Genomic DNA, 17,602 nt, shown 5'->3' with positions numbered 1-17,602 from the left:
CAGTAAATTGTGTAAGAAAATACTTGCCATGTACACAAATGGACATTAGAAATGTAGAAATAATGTTTATTTATGAGAAATTGCAGGGGAATATAATTAGATTTTTCCTATAAGGCAACATAATGAAGTTATAACTTGATGCTTGTATTAAGATAGAATTTTTTTAAAAACAGAGAGAGATGAGAAAGTAATGAAAGAATAGAAAATATTATAATCCCATCAAATTTTATTCTCATCAAATCCTGAGGATCTAAATCTCTTTTCAAATATATGTTTTTTGTTTATAAGTTAAATGGTAATGGTGTTTGGAGATTATGTGAAGATCGTTTCTTTAGTACAATTGAACTTTAGAACAATTTGTGTAAAATTGGGATAATTTGTATAGGAGGGAAAACAAAGGTCCACAGTAAGTAAAGGTTCAAATTAGCTTGATTTTTTTCCTCTTTCATGGCTTAGATCTAACTTAGATAAATTTGGGCAACAAATATTATACAAAAGAATGTTTTACAAATAGTACTTTCCTTAGTTGAATCTATCTTGTAAATCATGAGTATTGGTCAGAGTGTGGAACATATAGCTAAAAAGCTTCAGGTATACTTTCAGGTCAGACTCCCTTGATTACTACAGTGTCATTTAAGTTCTTTCAGCATCACATCTGATAACCCGTCCTGCCTACCCTCCCGGGGCCCAAATGGGATTACATATGGCATAGGTAAAACTGCATTGCTAAGTATAACAAGCTGTATAAAATTCATTATTCTTTTGGATGCAACATTTAGAACAAAACTTTTACAATAACCGGAATATTTTATTCGACAACCTTAGCGATGGTTGTCTTTTTTATATATGTATTTTGTTTAAAGCAAGAAACAAAGTAATTAATATAGAATGGGCTAAAATGCATGGCATAGCAACATCAACATGCAAAGTAGCTTCAGTTACCGTGGCATATCCTGGAATCAAACTGTTTTTATCAGTCCCTTGTCCCCTTTTCTTTAGCTTCTCCTCCTTCCTTCTCTTTCTTTCTCAACACTGTTTCTTCCAACTTTTCCTGCTTTCCAAAGTTGGAAAGATTTTTCTATTTATCTCCTGACCATAAGCTCTATACCCTGGGGACCCTTCTTTCTCGGTGTTATATCACTTAGTTATTCTGGCAGATTTTGTATAAAGTATTTTTAAAACCTTTCCCTTGATGCCTTATAGTTATACAAGGTGAAGTTCTAAGCTGCTGGACCAGAAACAGGAAAAGCACTCTTTGGTCCCCAAGAAGTGATAAAACTACAGGTAGTGTTGACAGGTGTGCATAGTCACACTTCAGCTGAGACTGTTCTGTGGTTTGAAAACCTTTTGCTGTCTTTGTCATACCATTTACAGTTTTTTTTTTAATTTAAAAATTGCATCACTATATGTCTAGAATAAAGTAACTCAGGAAAGAGCAGAAATGTAGAAAAGTAATGCACAGAAAGGAAGGTTAACAGAGCATCAGAAGAAATACAGAGAAACCTGAATTATAACAAAAATAGCAAAGGTGAATTTTAGGTGGGAGATTAGGGGAAGACTTGAATGAGAGAGAAAGAAAACTTATTTTACCAGGATTGCTGTAGCTTTTCAGGGCTTATTTCAGAAAAGTTGACTAGGGCTCTGGAACCCAGGGTATCAGTGCTCACGAGTTGACCTATGCCAAGAACACTGGGAAGGGAAAAAAAGCCAAAAGTGAATGGGTATCAGGAGGTGAGGACCCATTTATTTTGGCATTCATAGTTCAAACAGCAAAAACTTAAGAGGAGTATCTGTTTTGAAACTATGAAAACTTATTAGCATCAAATACTTGCTGTGATTCTTTGTTATTGGTTGTTTTTGAAACCTCTAGTTGAAAGGGCGGTTTAGAGAGCTCAATATTTCCATGGCCATTGTTTGCCTTTCTGTTATTACCCTAAGGCAGAAAATTGGGGTGCTATTATTCTCCTTCCTTCATTTCTTTATTATAATCATCCTTTTTTTCCCTGCCTTTCTTCCCAAGTCTCTTTGTTCTTCCTTTGCTTACTTCTTTTCTGCTCTCCTACGCCAAGATTTTAGAATGAGTTATTTAGACTTACAAGTCTTTACATGACACTGTAAAATCTCAGAAATATTTTTCTTCAGGCATATCAATTGTAGGTAATATCAACTCAAAGACGATTCATGTGCCACTTTGAATTCTCAAATTTTCCCTCCTGTGAAAAGAGACTAGTATTTGATAAAAACATAAAAGCTAAAAGCAGAATATTCAGATATTTGGATTATTTGTGAGCATTATCTTATGATTATCAGAATATATATATATGCAAATACTGGAAATTTTGGACTATGCTATTTAAATAGAATCTGCTCTTACTGAGGGTTAGGATCTGGTAGACAGCACAGGATTTGGGAAAATCAGTCTCTGATTTCTTGAGATTTCTTTGTTTACCTGATTTCTGCATTTGAGTGGCTATTGAGCTGCTGTAGTGTGCCTCTGTCTCTCAGGTAGAAATATCATTAGCTGGCTTGTACTTGTCTTTGGAAACATTACGAAAAATGTGCCCCTTCTGAGCCAAAGAATTATAAAGCACTTTCAGTTTGCCTTGGAATTGAAATTGGGCTGAGTTTAGACCCCCACATGCCACCCAGGAACTTCTGCACATACATAAATACTACAATTATATGCAGTAATCCCTAGGGAAAATGTATTTTTTTCTTTAAAAATAGAGCTTTATAAATCAGCAAGTCTTCAAACGATAGCAAAATTTTTTTTCAGTCTTAGTCCATAATCAGATATTGCTGACTTTTGTAAGTAAGAGATTATCAACATTTTATCTGGCAAATATTCAAAGTTTTGAAGGAAGTTATGTATTAATATAGTAATAGGAAAGTGTGTCTGAAATATAGGTATGCCTGGTTTGATTGCACTTTGCTTTACAGTGCTTCACAACTACTGCCTTTTTTAATGAAATTCAATGTTTGTGGCAACTTTGTGCCAATGCCATTTTTCTAACGGTATGAACTTACTTCATGTCTCTGTGTCATGTTTTGGTCATTTTCTCAATATTTCAGACTTTTCTATTATTATTGTATCTGTTATGGTGATCTGGGATCAATGATGTATGATGCTACTCTTGGAATTGTTTTGGGGCACCATGAACCATGCCCATATAAGACAGACAACATGGTCAACGTTGTGTGTGTCTTCTGATGGTTCCACTTACCAACCCTCTTCCAGTCACTCTCCATTTCCTTGGGTCTTTCTATTATATGAGTCATAACAACATTGAAATTAGGCCAATTAATAACCCAACAGTGGCCTCCATATGTTCAAGTGAAAGCAAGAGTCTCACATATCTCACTTTAAATCAAAAGCTAGAAATGATAAATCTTACTGAGGATAGCATGTCCAAAGCCAAGACAGGCCAAAAGCTAGGCTTCTTGGGCCACAGAGTCAGCTAAGTTTTGAATGCAAAGGAAGAGTAATTGAAGAACATTTAAAGTGCTACTCTGGTGAACACATGAATGATAAGAAAGCAAAACAGCTTTATTTCTGATATGGAGACAATTTACTGGATAGAAGATCAATCAACCACAGCATTCCCGTAAGCCAACGTGTAATCCAGAAGAAGGCTCTAATTCTATTCAAGGCTACGAAGGCTGAGTGTGATGAGGAAGCAGCAGAAGAAATGTTGGAGGCTAGCAGAGATTAGCTCAGAAGGATTAAGAAAGAAGCCTTCTCCATAACCTGAAAGTGCAAAGTGAAGCAGAAAATGCTTTTGCAGAAGCTGCAACAAGTTATTCTGAAAATCTAGCTAAGATCATTGATGAATGTGGCTACACCAAGCAACAAATTTTCAATGTAGATGGAGCACACTTCTACTGGAAGAAGATGCCATCTAGGACTTTCATAGCTAGAGAGAAGTCAATGTGTGACTTCAAAGCTTCAGAAAACAGGCTGACTCTTTTGTGAGGAACTAATGCAGCTGATGACTTTAAGTTAAAGTTAGTGCTTATTTACCATTCTGAAAATTCTAAGGCTCTTAGGAATCATGCTGAATCTACTCTGCCTGTGTTCTATATATTGAACAACAAACCCTGTATTACAGAACACCTGTTTATAGCATGGTTTACTGAATACTTTAAGTTCACTGTGGGGACCTACTGCTCCAAAAAAAAAAAAAAAACAAGATTCTTCTCAAAATATGACTGCTCATTGGCAATGTACCTGGTCACTCAAGAGCTCTGAAAGAAATGTACATGGAGATTAAGGTTGTTTTCATGGCTGCTAACACAGCATCTATTCTGCATCTCACAGATGAGCAATTTTGGCTTTCAAGTGTTATTGGTTATGAAATACATTTTATATGGCTATGATTGCCATAGTGATTCCTCTGATGGATTTGGATCTGAGAAAAGTACACAAACCTTCTGAAAAGAATTCACCATTCCTTGGCTGGGCATAGCGGCTTACATTTGTAATTTCAGTGCTTTGGAAGGTCAAGGCGGGCAGATCACGAGGTCAAGAGATTGAGACCATCTTGGCCAACATGGTGAAACCCCGTCTCTACTAAAAATACAAAAATTAGCCAGATGTGGTGGCACATGCCTATAGACCCCACTACTCTGGAAGCTGAGGCAGGAGAATCACTTGAATCTGGGAGGAGAGGTTGCAGTGAGCTGAGATCATGCCACTGCACTCCAGCCTGATGACAGAGTGAAACTCTGAAAAAAAAATTCACCATTTCAGACGCCATTATGAATATTGAGATTTATGGGAGGAGATCAAAATATCAATATTAACAGGATTTGGAAGAAGTTAATTCCAACTCATATAAATTACTTTGAGGGATTCAAGATTTTTAGTAGAGGAAGTAATTGCAGGTGTGATGGAAATAGCAAGAAAAGTAGAATTAGAAGTAAAACCTGAAACTGTGACTGATTTGCTGCAATCACCTGATAAAACTTGAATGGATAAAGAGTTGCTTCTTATGGATGAGCAAAGAAAGGGGTTTCTTGAGATAGAATATACTCCAGGTGAAGATGTTTTGAGTATTGTTGACATGACAACAAAACATTTAGAATATTACATAAACCTACTTGATAAAGCAGTGGCAGTGTTTGAGAACACTGACTTCAAGCTTTAAAGAAGTTCTATTTTGGGTAAAATGCTACCAAACAGAAGAGTGTGATACAGAGAAATTCTTTGTGAAAGAGTCAATTGATGTGACAAATTCCATGTCTTATTTTAAGAAATTGCCACAATTACCCCAACCTTCACAAACCACCACCCTGATTAGTCAGCGGCCATAAACACTGAGGTAGGACCTTCCTTCAGCAAAAAGATTACTCTTTACTAAAGGCTCAAATGAGTGTTAGCCATTTTTAGCAATAAAGTAATTTTAGATTAAGGCATATAGATTATTTTTAGAGATAATGCTGTCGCACACTTAATAGACTACAGCGCAGTGTAACTTTTATATGCACTGGGAAACAAAACAGTTTGTGTGGCTTACTTTATTGTGACATTCACTTGATTGCAGTGGTCTGGAATCAAATCTCAATATCTCCAAGGTATGCCTGTATAAGAACTGTTTCTATGGTATTTAATAAGATTTTGGGCTAGGAAAAAAATTCAATTTAAAGATTGAAATTTTGGATTGAAATAGAAGTACTGTACCAAAAAATGTTTCTGTCCATCTATCTATTTTTTGACACATTCATTCAGATTTATGACCATACAGAGGAGGGAGAAACTAGGATGAGAAAGATTTCTGGTTAAAAACTTCACACTTGGAGTCGTGACACTTCTCTTAAATGCCTTTTAACCACACGAGTGACTGTTAAAACTTTCATGAGAAATAGAATTTTGATGTAGTATAATTTTCAGTGTGTTCTCATCCCCTGGTTAAGGTTCTTATCTTATGGGGACAGGAATACTACAGAGGAGGGTGATGTGGGTAGGAAATAGGAGACTACTCTGTCTTCGGGAAGCAGAAGGCAGAGGGATGAGTCCTCTGTCTTAAGAACCTTTTGGATTTAATTTGCATTATCTAGTGATAAAATCACTTGAGTGTCCCTGATGCTGTTTCTTGGACATCAAAGCTGGCATTACTGCCAGGTATCATCGTCATTGATATTTAGGCCAGAGTGGATGGTTGCTACCCAGTGGTGCCATACCAAAGCCAGGAGCTGGAAGCCAGACTCCAAGAATTCCCAGCCAGTTAGCTTTACTGGCTACTCTGTCATTTCATTAACTTTGCAGTACTGGAAGCTCCTGGTTTGTGCAATTTAACAATGGTGGTTTTGGACTGTATCTAATTATAATGATAAAGTTTTATTGTACTAGATGACTCGAGATGAATAAAATATACTGGTTTAATGTTACTCCTTTCTTCAAAGCCAATCTCAGCTTCTTTTTCAAAAATAAAAAGTAATAGCTCTGGCCATTGACTATTCATGTTTGTTCCTGCAGTCCTGAAATGTGAATTTAATGTTATGCTGCATATTTAGAAACTAGAATAGAACTATGCAAACTATGAAGTAACTTTAAGGGTTAAAGGGAAGAAATCCCAAATTCCTAAAATGCATATATATGTATAAAAATCTCAATTGGAAAGCTTTACGTACCATAAAAGAAGAGATAGCTTTTGGAAGATATATACGCAAAGCAAGTGAAGGACATTCAATCACCCTCTTAGTAATTTTATTTCCTTAGGTGATGTTGTACAGTAATACCAAATTTCTGGTTCTTATGTTTAATACTGAGCAAGGAACTTTAAGCAAATTTAAAGTAAAGCTAAAGTAAAAATTATTAAGATTACCTTTAGAACTTGTTAAATGTGTTTAAGTTTAGTATGAGCTGGAAGTTTTAGTGTTTTTTCCTTTAACTGTTGCATTAGCAGCCATAGACCAAGTGACAACATCGTTGTTTTCACTAAAACAGATTAATAAAAATGTAAGAGGATTAGGCATTTCAGGTTCTGGCTTCTATGCTTAATATGAGAGTATTGGTTTGAAGCCAGTGTACCACACATGTTAATTGATTGCTACTTTGCTTGAAGTAATGTGGAAGATTATCTCCTCTAAGATTGTTCATCTGGGGAAGTTACTCCCAACCAGGAGCAATTTTGCCCACAGGGGACATAAAGCAATGTCTGGAGACATTTTTTTCATTGTCATAATTGGGGGTGGAGTGTACTGTTACTGGCATCTAGTAAGTAGAGGCTGGAGATGTGGTTAGATAACACACAATGCAAAGGAAAGCCCTCCATGACAAAGAATTATCCTGTCCACAATAACAGTAGGGTTGAGGTTGAGACCACCTTGCTCTAGGAATATTTCCAGTTTAGTTTCTTCTTTGTCTCCTTTTTCTTTCCTTTCTTTCTTTTTCCCTTCCTCTTAAACAGGTATGTGTCACTTAGTATGGAGATGAGTAAGTGTCTCTCTGTTTTATGCTAATTGTAATCTTTTCACGGTAATTTCTCGGGGTGTGGTTTTGTACAGAGTGGAAAGGGAGTCGAACGCCATGCATTGTAACTGTATAACCTTGGGCATGTCACTAGTGCTTTCATTTCTTTGTTTCTAAAAGTCAGAATTAAATGAGGTCTAAGTTGGCGAAATCATTAATTCAACCAGATTGAGCATCTACTGTGTCAGGCAATGTGCTCCGTTCTAAGATTCACATGACACAGAAGACATAGTTCCTGATTTCCAAATGCCTGAATTTAGTTGGGGAGATGACAGGCATGTAAATTAAATAGAAGTAACCCTACATTGTGATAATAGTTCTAATGAAAGTGTGATGAAAATTCTATGGTAGAGCAAGGTAGGAAAGCCACTATCTATAGGAGAAGTACTCTGAGAGAGGATGGAATTTGAATTGGCTATTGGAGGATAGTAGGGATTGGCCAGGAGAAAAGGAGGAAGAGCATTTCAGGCAAAAGGAGCAGCAAAAGCAAAAGCTCAGAATTACAAAAAGCCCTGGGATGTTCTGGAATATTGAAAGTTTCTCTATGTCTGGAACATGAAGATCACTGAATAAAAATATTCTTTTTGTATTGCTTTAACATATCAAAAATTTCCAAAAGGATCTCAAGTCTTGAAAAATAAACATTACCATCTAGCCATTGCTCTTAGACTTTAGCTGTTCACTCATCTACAATGTATGTGCATCACAAGCACAGACAGCCTGAGTTACAGTCCCGAGATTCCTTCGGACTTCGTTCTCCTACTTTGCCTGTCTTAACTTGTGCCTCACTGTTTATACTGAGACTTGTGATGCAGACAAGTTCAGGTACAACAAGTCCAAGTTTTTAAAAAGTGCCTGATTTTATTTTCCTCCTCAAATTTTCTTGACTACATTTGAATTTTAATAGTTTCATTGGGGCAGTGGATTTAGGTAATTAAAATTGCTGGTTTAATTCACAAACAGGTGAACCAAGTGTCAGGCCATCCCATTGAGCCCTTCTATACTAAGTAGAGAAGTTGATGGCAGAAATAACGCCAAGACTTCTGGCACAATCTGATAATTTTTGGCTTCGGGCAATTAAATGCTGCTCAGCATTGTTTAACAAAAGGTTCATAGTGTGCCCTAAGCCATCCATAGAATTTTCTTTGGTAGCCATGAAAGTCAGCTTAGAGTATGTCACAGAATGAAATGGTATATTCCAAGATAAATTCATCTTTCTATTGTTTAAAGAAGTAGATTAATTTTGCCTGAGCTTTCCCTCAGCAAATCTGACTTTTCTCAGGAGAAGGGAGCTTAAGTGGAATAACTCTGTGGCTTTCCTTTAGAAATATTTGGATATACAAAGAAGTTTTGTAGTAGATATCACTGTGACTTAAAGACAGTTCAGGAAATCTGACTTCTATTTCCAGCCGAGCAGATGACTTTTTGTGACACATTATTTCTTGATGTCTGAACTTCTTTCTAGAAATAAATCTAATAATACCTGCTGTTCATTGCTCAGGACTTATGAAGTAATGTCTGCAGACTATGTGAGAAGAAAAAGGTTCTATAACACGAAGTATTTTTCCACTCTTTATATCAGCTGATTCCTTGTTTATATGATTAAATTTGAAGTAGCCAGGCATTTGGCAACTTCTCTTTTTTTTTTCCCATCAGAAGTTAAAATTCATGATTAACTAACTGCTTGCTATGAATTTGTTACGACTTCACTTAACCTAATAAATATCCCAGAAAAGAGCAGACTTGGCTGGAGTTGAATCAGTACAGCTTTACTGATTTGGCCACTAAGTTAAGCCAATACTTTTTAATCTGGATTGAGGTAAGGGGGAATGTTCAGAAATCAAGGTCTGGGTGCATTCTCCCAGAAATCACTGGAGCTCAGCTAGCTTTATTAGTCTGGTGAGAGGAGGGGGAGATATAAACACTGCAGAGTGGACATCACTTTTTCCTCTGGTATGTGTATAGACCTTCGGCAGTAGTAGTAGAGGGGTTATAATGAACAATTACTGGATAATCAATCTTAAGTATGATATATGAGAATTTAAAGTATTCTGAATTCCTAAACAATATTCATTATATAATATGTGATAACTTACATTCTTTTATTGTTCAATAGATTTTGCTTTCTAGATGAATAATCATTTACTGCATGCTTTAGAGCAGAGATAGCTAAAATTTTACTGAAACAGAGCCACATTCATTTACATGTAGTCTGGGACTGCTTTTGTGTCACAAGGGCAGAGTGAAGTAGCTCCAATAGAGAATTTATGGTCTACAAAGACTAAAATAAAATATATGCTACCTGGCTCTTTACAGAGAAAGTTTACTGACTCCTGCGTTAAAGAAATACCTTATTAAAACAAAAACAAATTTCTGCAATTGAGATCATTATTCACCCAGACAGATGAAATTCTTCTCTTTTGAAAAAGTGGTAACACAAATACTTTCTTTTCATCGTATTTGCTTTATACTACTTGAAAAATTCTTTTAAAATGCAATTGTTGAAATAATGTCAAAAGAAACATTTCCTATGATTTATAAGCACTCCAGAAATAAAACGTATGCATATATGTGGTATAGTGACTGTAAAGTGATTTTGAATAGTATGTTATCGGTTGTATTAGGAAAATGAATAAATAACAATAACAATAGCAGATGCTTCTAAAGTGCTCCTTGGGTGTTAAGCATTCTTCTAAGTACTTTTACATTTCTTTTTTCAGCAACCATTTAAAGTAGGATAATTGTTATCTCTGTTTCATAGATTATATGTTTTGTTGTTGTAAATAAATTTGAAGAATATAATTTGTAAGAAAAAGAACTAATAAAATATTTGTAATTTACTTCATGGGTTTATGGATATAAGCAAATAATTATATTTCTTGAGATCATAAAGCCAAGGCATTGACTGCATTCCATAACGAAAGGAGTAAAAATGATATAGAATAATTTTAATAGCATAGGAGAGTTATCTTGAATAGATAATTTGATAGTTTTCAGTTCTGAGCCTAATTAAATGTTCTCAAGCTTCTTCTATGCCTAATTTAACTTTATACAGTTAGGTTTCTTTTGGGCTTATTTTTCTCATTCTTTAAAGTTAAAAAGTTCAGATGTGATGAGAGATTGCAATGATTAACTTCATATACTGCACAGGGTAGTTCTCCACAGAGCAGCTCATTTCAAGGTACTACATTTGCCCAAAGAGGAAGTGGCCTGAGGCAAAGACAGGTTCTTAGCAGGTGACTTGATAATTGATAAGCAGACGTGTATGGTTTTTAGCAGTAAAGTAGAAGCTTATGCTAAGCTGATTAGAAAGGAGGTCAGGTGAGTGGCTTAGTGTTTGGCTGTGAGGAGAAGCCCTAGTGGGGACTTTGCTTTGAAGGAAAGCCAGGTGATGGTTGCACATTTGGGAGCAGGTGATGAGCAGATGTTTGCAGTTCAGTATGTCACACCACTTCTTTGCCTACTCTGGAATTTGTCCTGAGAATGCACAAGGGATAGAATGAAAAGAGGTAAGAAGCAAAGGTTAAAAAATACCACCAGAGACAATAAAAATCAGAAGATCTCCTAGTTAGGCAGTCCACACTCATGAGATTCATCCCACCCCACATTTTTGAACCTACAGCACTGCTGTTTCAGCTATTTGACATGTACTATATGCTTTTAACTCTGAAAATGTTGTTTAACTTGTTCCATATATCACCATCTCTTCCAGGTTGTTTCTTTATACTGAGAGATCCTCATTTGATTAAAAAATTTTGTGTGAATAGGAAGTATTTCTTTGTGTGTGTGTGTGTGTGTGTGTATGTGTGTGTGTGTGTGTGTTTCAATAAAAGTTTATTGCAAACCTGGCAGCTGCCCTGTGAGTCACAGTTTTCCAACCATTGTTCTCTACTATAAACTTCTTAAACCTATATGTGCTAAACTCCTTGAGGGCAGGGGCTATGTTATGTATGTGTATACACACACACACACACACACACACACACACACACACACTCTTGAAGTTCTGGGGTACATGTGCAGAACGTGCAGGTTTGTTACACAGGTATACATGTACCATGGTGGTTTGCTGCACCCATCAACCCATCATCTACATTAGGTATTTTTAATAGAAAGTATTTCTCATTCCTGATTACCACCATTTTTGCAAAGTTCTACCTCTGCAACTGTTTACATCAAGCAAAAGGCAGGCTAGTGAATAAGGATGGCTTATAAATCTTTCAGATTGGGAATGCCCATTAGCATCTGCAATAACTGTGCATAACTGAGGATGGAGCTCAGTCATGGGGCTAGAAATGAAGACAGAATAAGAAGTTAGTACTGCTTTCAACAGTATGTTCTGACATTTAAACTTCAGATTATCATTTTTTTTTAGAGTTTGTTTGTAATATGTTGTTATTGAAGAGACTTGGAATTACTCCTCAGAAAAGTATTTTTAAAACAACACCTAAAGTCAGTTGCATTCCTTGTTTTCTTGACTCTGCAAAAAAAGCCTTCTATTTGGTATGCATTGATTTGACCATTTAAACTTCCTCAGATACAATAAATTTGCTGAACTGTGGAATAAATTGTGATATTGAATTGTTTGATGCACAGAAAAGAGCTTTTAAGCTGCAGAGTAAATTCCAGTAGGATATAATACCACTCTCATCAGCTATACATAAGACACTTACGTTACCTGGATATATTTACAGCTTCCCATTAGAAAGTTAAAGCATCTTTAAGTATATGAACTTGCTGAAAATACTCTTGCATGAGACATCACAACTTTATACTTTACTATTTGCACAAAACCAATATTCTAGCCTATCACATGTATTTTTGAAGCATACTTTGCTTACTGCTTGTGGTGTTGATTGCAGTAACGGATACTTAAAGCACCAACTTATCTCTGCCTCATTTTGCATAATTGTTCAGTAAGTTCACTTCCCTGTCAGATCAGTTCCCCCCCCACCAAACACTCCCTGAGATGTTATTTGGGTACAAAGCGGGCAGAGTTGTCCTGTGACATCATGGTCTTGTGGAAAGAGGAAGCCTCAGATCTGAGTGTTGTTCTCCAGTTTCTCTCTGGCCTCCCCTGGGGGGTGATGATTCTGGTGTTGTGCCAGCACTGCTCGCTATGGAAATCAGGGATGATGGGTGCCCCAGCTTAGGCAGACTGCACAGACTGTCATTGTCATTGCACATTTCGAGGTCTGCAGTCCATTCCTTCCTGGCAGCCTGTCTGTCAGCTATTAATTTCAGAACCAATTTGACTCTGTTGCAGTGACTATCCTTGGAAATTTTATCCAGTTGTGTCAGCTACCTTCTGCCTCCTGTACGGGCTTGGAGAAGTATCCCAAATGTCATCTTTGCCTTATGGGAGTTGGGGAGGGCAGGGAGGGGTAGCTTGGATCCCTTTTTACCTAAAACAGTAGCCCTATCTTTTTATTCTGACATGACCACACCACCTGGTAGCAGGTCCACTCCACAGACATTTCCCTCCCAGATTTTTAAGTGCTCTCCACTTTCTGCTTTTCTTCCAGCATGTCCGAGCCAGCTCCCCTCCCAGATAACCTTCACCATTTCAACACGTGATGTGGGAGCTGGGACACATTTGAATGAGTTCTCTGCTGTTCCTCTTATCCTTCAAGTTGTTATGAGCTCCTTTTAGCTCTCCTTTCTGTTTTGCTGGAAATTCCCCTGTGTCTCATCCACCTTCTATTGGTAACATTCATCCTCCTTTTCTAAGCACACAATGTCTGCTGGGAAACACTTTTTACAACTGAAGAAACGGGAATAAAATACAATGATGTTTTTTTTTTTTTTTTTTTTTGAGACGGAGTTTCGCTCTTGTTACCCAGGCTGGAGTGCAATGGCGCGATCTCGGCTCACCACAACCTCCGCCTCCTGGGTTCAGGCAATTCTCCTGCCTCAGCCTCCTGAGTAGCTGGGACTACAGGCACGCGCCACCATGCCCAGCTAATTTTTTGTAGTTTTAGTAGAGACGGGGTTTCACCATGTTGACCAGGATGGTCTTGATCTCTTGACCTCGTGATCCACCCGTCTCAGCCTCCCAAAGTGCTGGGATTACAGGCTTGAGCCACCGCGCCCGGCTACAATGATGTTTTTAAATATCTATCTCTAGCCTTTCATATGTGACTGAAACTGACTACATTTATCCTGACAACCAGAAGTTGAAAAATGGTGACAGAACATTTTGTAAGTATTACAGAAAGTGGTGTTTACAAATCAGACACCAAAACCTGACATCCACCTTTCAGGAAATGTCCCAGTGTGCTGATGGCAGTGGGCCAGAGGTAAAGGAACAGATTTTCTTCGTATTCTGTACCACATTCTTTCTTTAACACCTGGGTTGATTTAATTCCAACAGACTCCCTGGATCACCTCTAACCTGTCTCCTGGTGGCCTTCACTAAGTTCCTTAGAGGCTTCAGGAAACTGATACATTTTAACATGTTTTAACATGTTTGTCACAATGGCCATAGGATTCCATAGTAAAAAGATAACTGTAACATTTCTTATTGATTAAAAATACCTGTAAGCCAATCATAGAAATTGGAGTAAAAATGTTAAGATTAATTAATCTGAACCAAAGATCTGTGTTTTCTTTGTTATAGAATACTGCTGGGGAGAGTCATTATTTTGGGGTCTGTTATTTTGTTAAAGTGAATACTGGAATTATAAAAGGAATTTCTGTAATCAGAATAGCAGATAATATTTCTTGAGTGCCTTAACTGCTTCTAGGCACTTTAGGTAAAATGTTTTTAAAATAATAATATACAGTGGTTACTCTTATTTTGCACATAAGGGGATGGAAAATCAGAAGGGCTAAGTCACAAAACTAAAGGAAAATGGAGTTGGGATTAAAATTTAGACCTGTTCAAGATCAACATCCATGTCTTTTCAAGTTAATAAGCCTCAGTAAATTAATCATGCCAGAAATATCTCTGTGACAGAAAACCTTATGAGAAATAAATAATGCTTAGTTACCTTAGGAACTCACTTGGGAAGGTGTGCTGAAAGAGTTGATATTACCTGTCTGGAATCTGTCTCTTTTGCTCTAGCAGTATATAAATGTTATGGTACTAATTTAATACACATGGCCTATGTTTAACCTTTTAGATGTTAGTATTATAAAATAAAACTCAGATGGAGGAAAACAGACAAAAAATAAAAAACATATACTTAGCGAATTACAAGCTGAATACCCGTGTAACTACCACCCAAGTCAAGAAAGAACATTTCCACTGGCCGCAAAAGCTATCCACGTGCCCTGTCTTGATCATAGGCCTTTTCCATTCTTCAAATGTAACTGCAGTCTTGATTTTTATAATAACCACTTTTCTCTATGGTTGTATCAGCTAAAATTGCATTCATTGCTGCACATTATAGTCTGGCCCATTTTAGAAATCTGATGTCTTTTAAGTTTAACCTACAGGTTCTCCTTCAATCGCTTTCTTCTTATAATCTATCTGAGGGAGAATTTATACTTGTACCCTTTAACTAGTATAATTTACCTTAATCTAGATGTTGCTGACTTGGATACTCACAGTGTGTTCAACCTGTTCCTCTGTCTTGTATATTTCCAGCAGTTGGCAGTTTGAAAAGAGATGTAATCAGATTTGAGTTAATCTCTTGAGTGGTGGTGTGTTCTTTTATCCGGACACACATAATGTCTGGTTTTAACTTTTTTTTAATGTCAGCAGCTGTTGACACTTAATGGTTAGAAAGATTGTAAGATTGTTAATTCCTTGAGAGTTGCAAAATGATGATACTCTATCATTCTTTTTAATTTATATAATTTAAAATATTTGATGTTTCTAGCCCACTACAATTAGAAATTCATTTTGCTTTACACACACACACACACACACACACACACACACACACACACACACACACACACATATGTATAATATTTTTTAGATGTAATAATACTTTGTTGCCCAGGCTGGAGTGCAGATGATGTGATCTCAGCTCACTGCAACCTCCACCTCCTGGGTTCAAGCAACTCTTCTGCCTCAGCTTCCCAAGTAGCTGGAATTACAGGTATGCACCACCACACCTGGCTAATTTTTATATTTTTAGTAGACAAGGGTTTCACCAGATTGGCCAGGCTAGTCTCGAACTCTTGACCTCAAGTGATCCACCTGGCTCGGCCTCCCAAAATACTAGGATTACAGCCCTGCCTGGCCATTTATATTGTTTTTGATTATATCTGTTTGTATAACTTGATTGTATTTGTTTGTATAGTTACAATATAATTCCCAGAACAACTACAGTGTACATATGTAACTTATCACAGCCTACTGGTATTGATGTTTTACAACACTGAATGAAATGTAGAAACCTGCCAGGCATTGTGGCTCATGCCTGTAATCTCTAATTCCAGAACTTTGAACGGCCGAGGTGGGCGGATAACCTGTGGTCAGGAGTTTAAGACCAGCCTGGCCAAAATGGTGAAACCCCTTCTCTACTTAAAAAAAAAATTGCCTAGGCTTGGTGGCAGTGCCTGTAATCCCAGCTACTCAGGAGGCTGAGGCAGAAGAATTGCTTGAACCTGAGAGGCAGAGGTTGTAGTGAGCAGAGGTGGCCCCACTGTACCTTAGGCTGAGCGACAGAGCACGACTCCGTCTCAAAAAAGAAAGAAAGAAGAAAGAAAGAAAGAAAAAGAAAAAGAAAGAAAGAAAAAGAAAGAAAAGAAAGGAAAGAAAGGAAAGAAAGAAAGAAAGAAAGAAAGAAAGAAAGAAAGAAAGAAAGAAAGAAAGAAAGAAAGAGAAAGAAAGGAAGGAAGGAAGGAAGGAAGGAAGGAAGGAAAGAAAGAAAGAAAGAAAGAAAGAAAGAAAGAAAGAAAGAAAGAAAGAAAGAAAGAAAGAAATGTAGAAACCTTACTTCCGTTAGGTCTCTTTATTGTTCCCTACTTTTAAATATCATTATCTTGAGTATCAGAGATGGCATTATAATTTTTGTTTCACTCATCAAATATGATTTATAAATCACACAAAGAGAATAGATTATTATGTATACCCAAATTTCTGCTACTTCTGTTCTTATTTCTTCCTTCTTCATGCTCCAAGATCCCTTCATTTATCATTTATTACTGTTTCTTAGTCTGTACTGGAAGAACTAGGACACATCTATTTATTTTTAACAATGAAAAACCTGATGTGTTTGTTCAAATACTTCCAATTCAAGTTTTGGATTACTGGGTTTTTAGTTCTTCTCTTTATTTATCTTTGGCTCTCAAGGACACAGGGGGTGTTAGAATTAGAATATTCCATAATGATTCTATCCCACATTTCACATACACTTTCCCGGAATAGCTATACTAGTACTATTGCTGCCATTTCTGCCTACTGAAAACAAAACAAAATGTCTTTGTATATGCCACGTCTTTATCTGCTACTTTTTAATTGTCAGAGCTTATAGCTGTCACATACAATATTTTCTTCTCTCTAATCCTCATTTATTTTTGTTCTGCAAGTGATTTTTTTAATTTAATGCTCTGCACAGTTTCTTCTGTTGATTCTGTAAGTCATTTTGATGGTTTGTATGCAATTCAGTTTGATTTTTTGAAATTTGTTCTCCAGTATATTCCTTAAGAAGGACTAATAGCAGCCACATTTTCTGATCTGCTTAATGTTATGAACAGTTTTTATCCTTGATATTGAAGGCTGTTTTACTTGGTATGAAATCTTTGAATCACATTTTTATTTTTCTGGGTATCTTAACTATACTTTCTGATTTTTCCTCCCCTTCAAAAAAGCATTGCTGTCAAAGAAAATGATTTCTTTTTTTTATATGTCATATTCTTCTTTTATCTAGATACCCATAGGATTCTTTTTTCTTTAAGGTCCAGAATTTCCTAGATTATGGATTAATGTTGGCATTATGGGTTGATACTTTCAGGTATGCCATGTGCTCTTTGGATACACAATTTGATATGTATTTTAGAAAAAGCTTTTTGAATTATAGTTTTTAGTATTTGTTTTGTTCCTTTCGAAGACTAGTTAAAATAGTAGAGTGTATGCGTTTTTCTCTAATTATTTTGAAAGTACCGTCCCACTGTTTTTTAGCATCTTATGTAAAACTTCAAAAGCTATTCTGATTAATGTTTTATTCAATGCTT

The 17,602-nt window shown here is 36.5% G+C and overlaps 1 protein-coding gene across 4 annotated transcripts in view; it reads left to right on the top strand.

The window, feature by feature from the left end:
* TLL1 (tolloid like 1) overlaps positions 1 to 17,602 on the top strand; it is a 240,976-nt gene that overhangs the window by 46,176 nt on the left and 177,198 nt on the right. The gene's annotated exons all lie outside the window — the stretch shown is intronic.

Source organism: Sapajus apella, unplaced genomic scaffold (genome assembly GCF_009761245.1).
Source record: "Sapajus apella isolate SASKATOON/1434 unplaced genomic scaffold, GSC_monkey_1.0 scaffold177, whole genome shotgun sequence".
Taxonomy (NCBI): Eukaryota; Metazoa; Chordata; class Mammalia; order Primates; family Cebidae; genus Sapajus; species Sapajus apella.
This window is presented reverse-complemented; position numbering and strand designations above follow the sequence as displayed.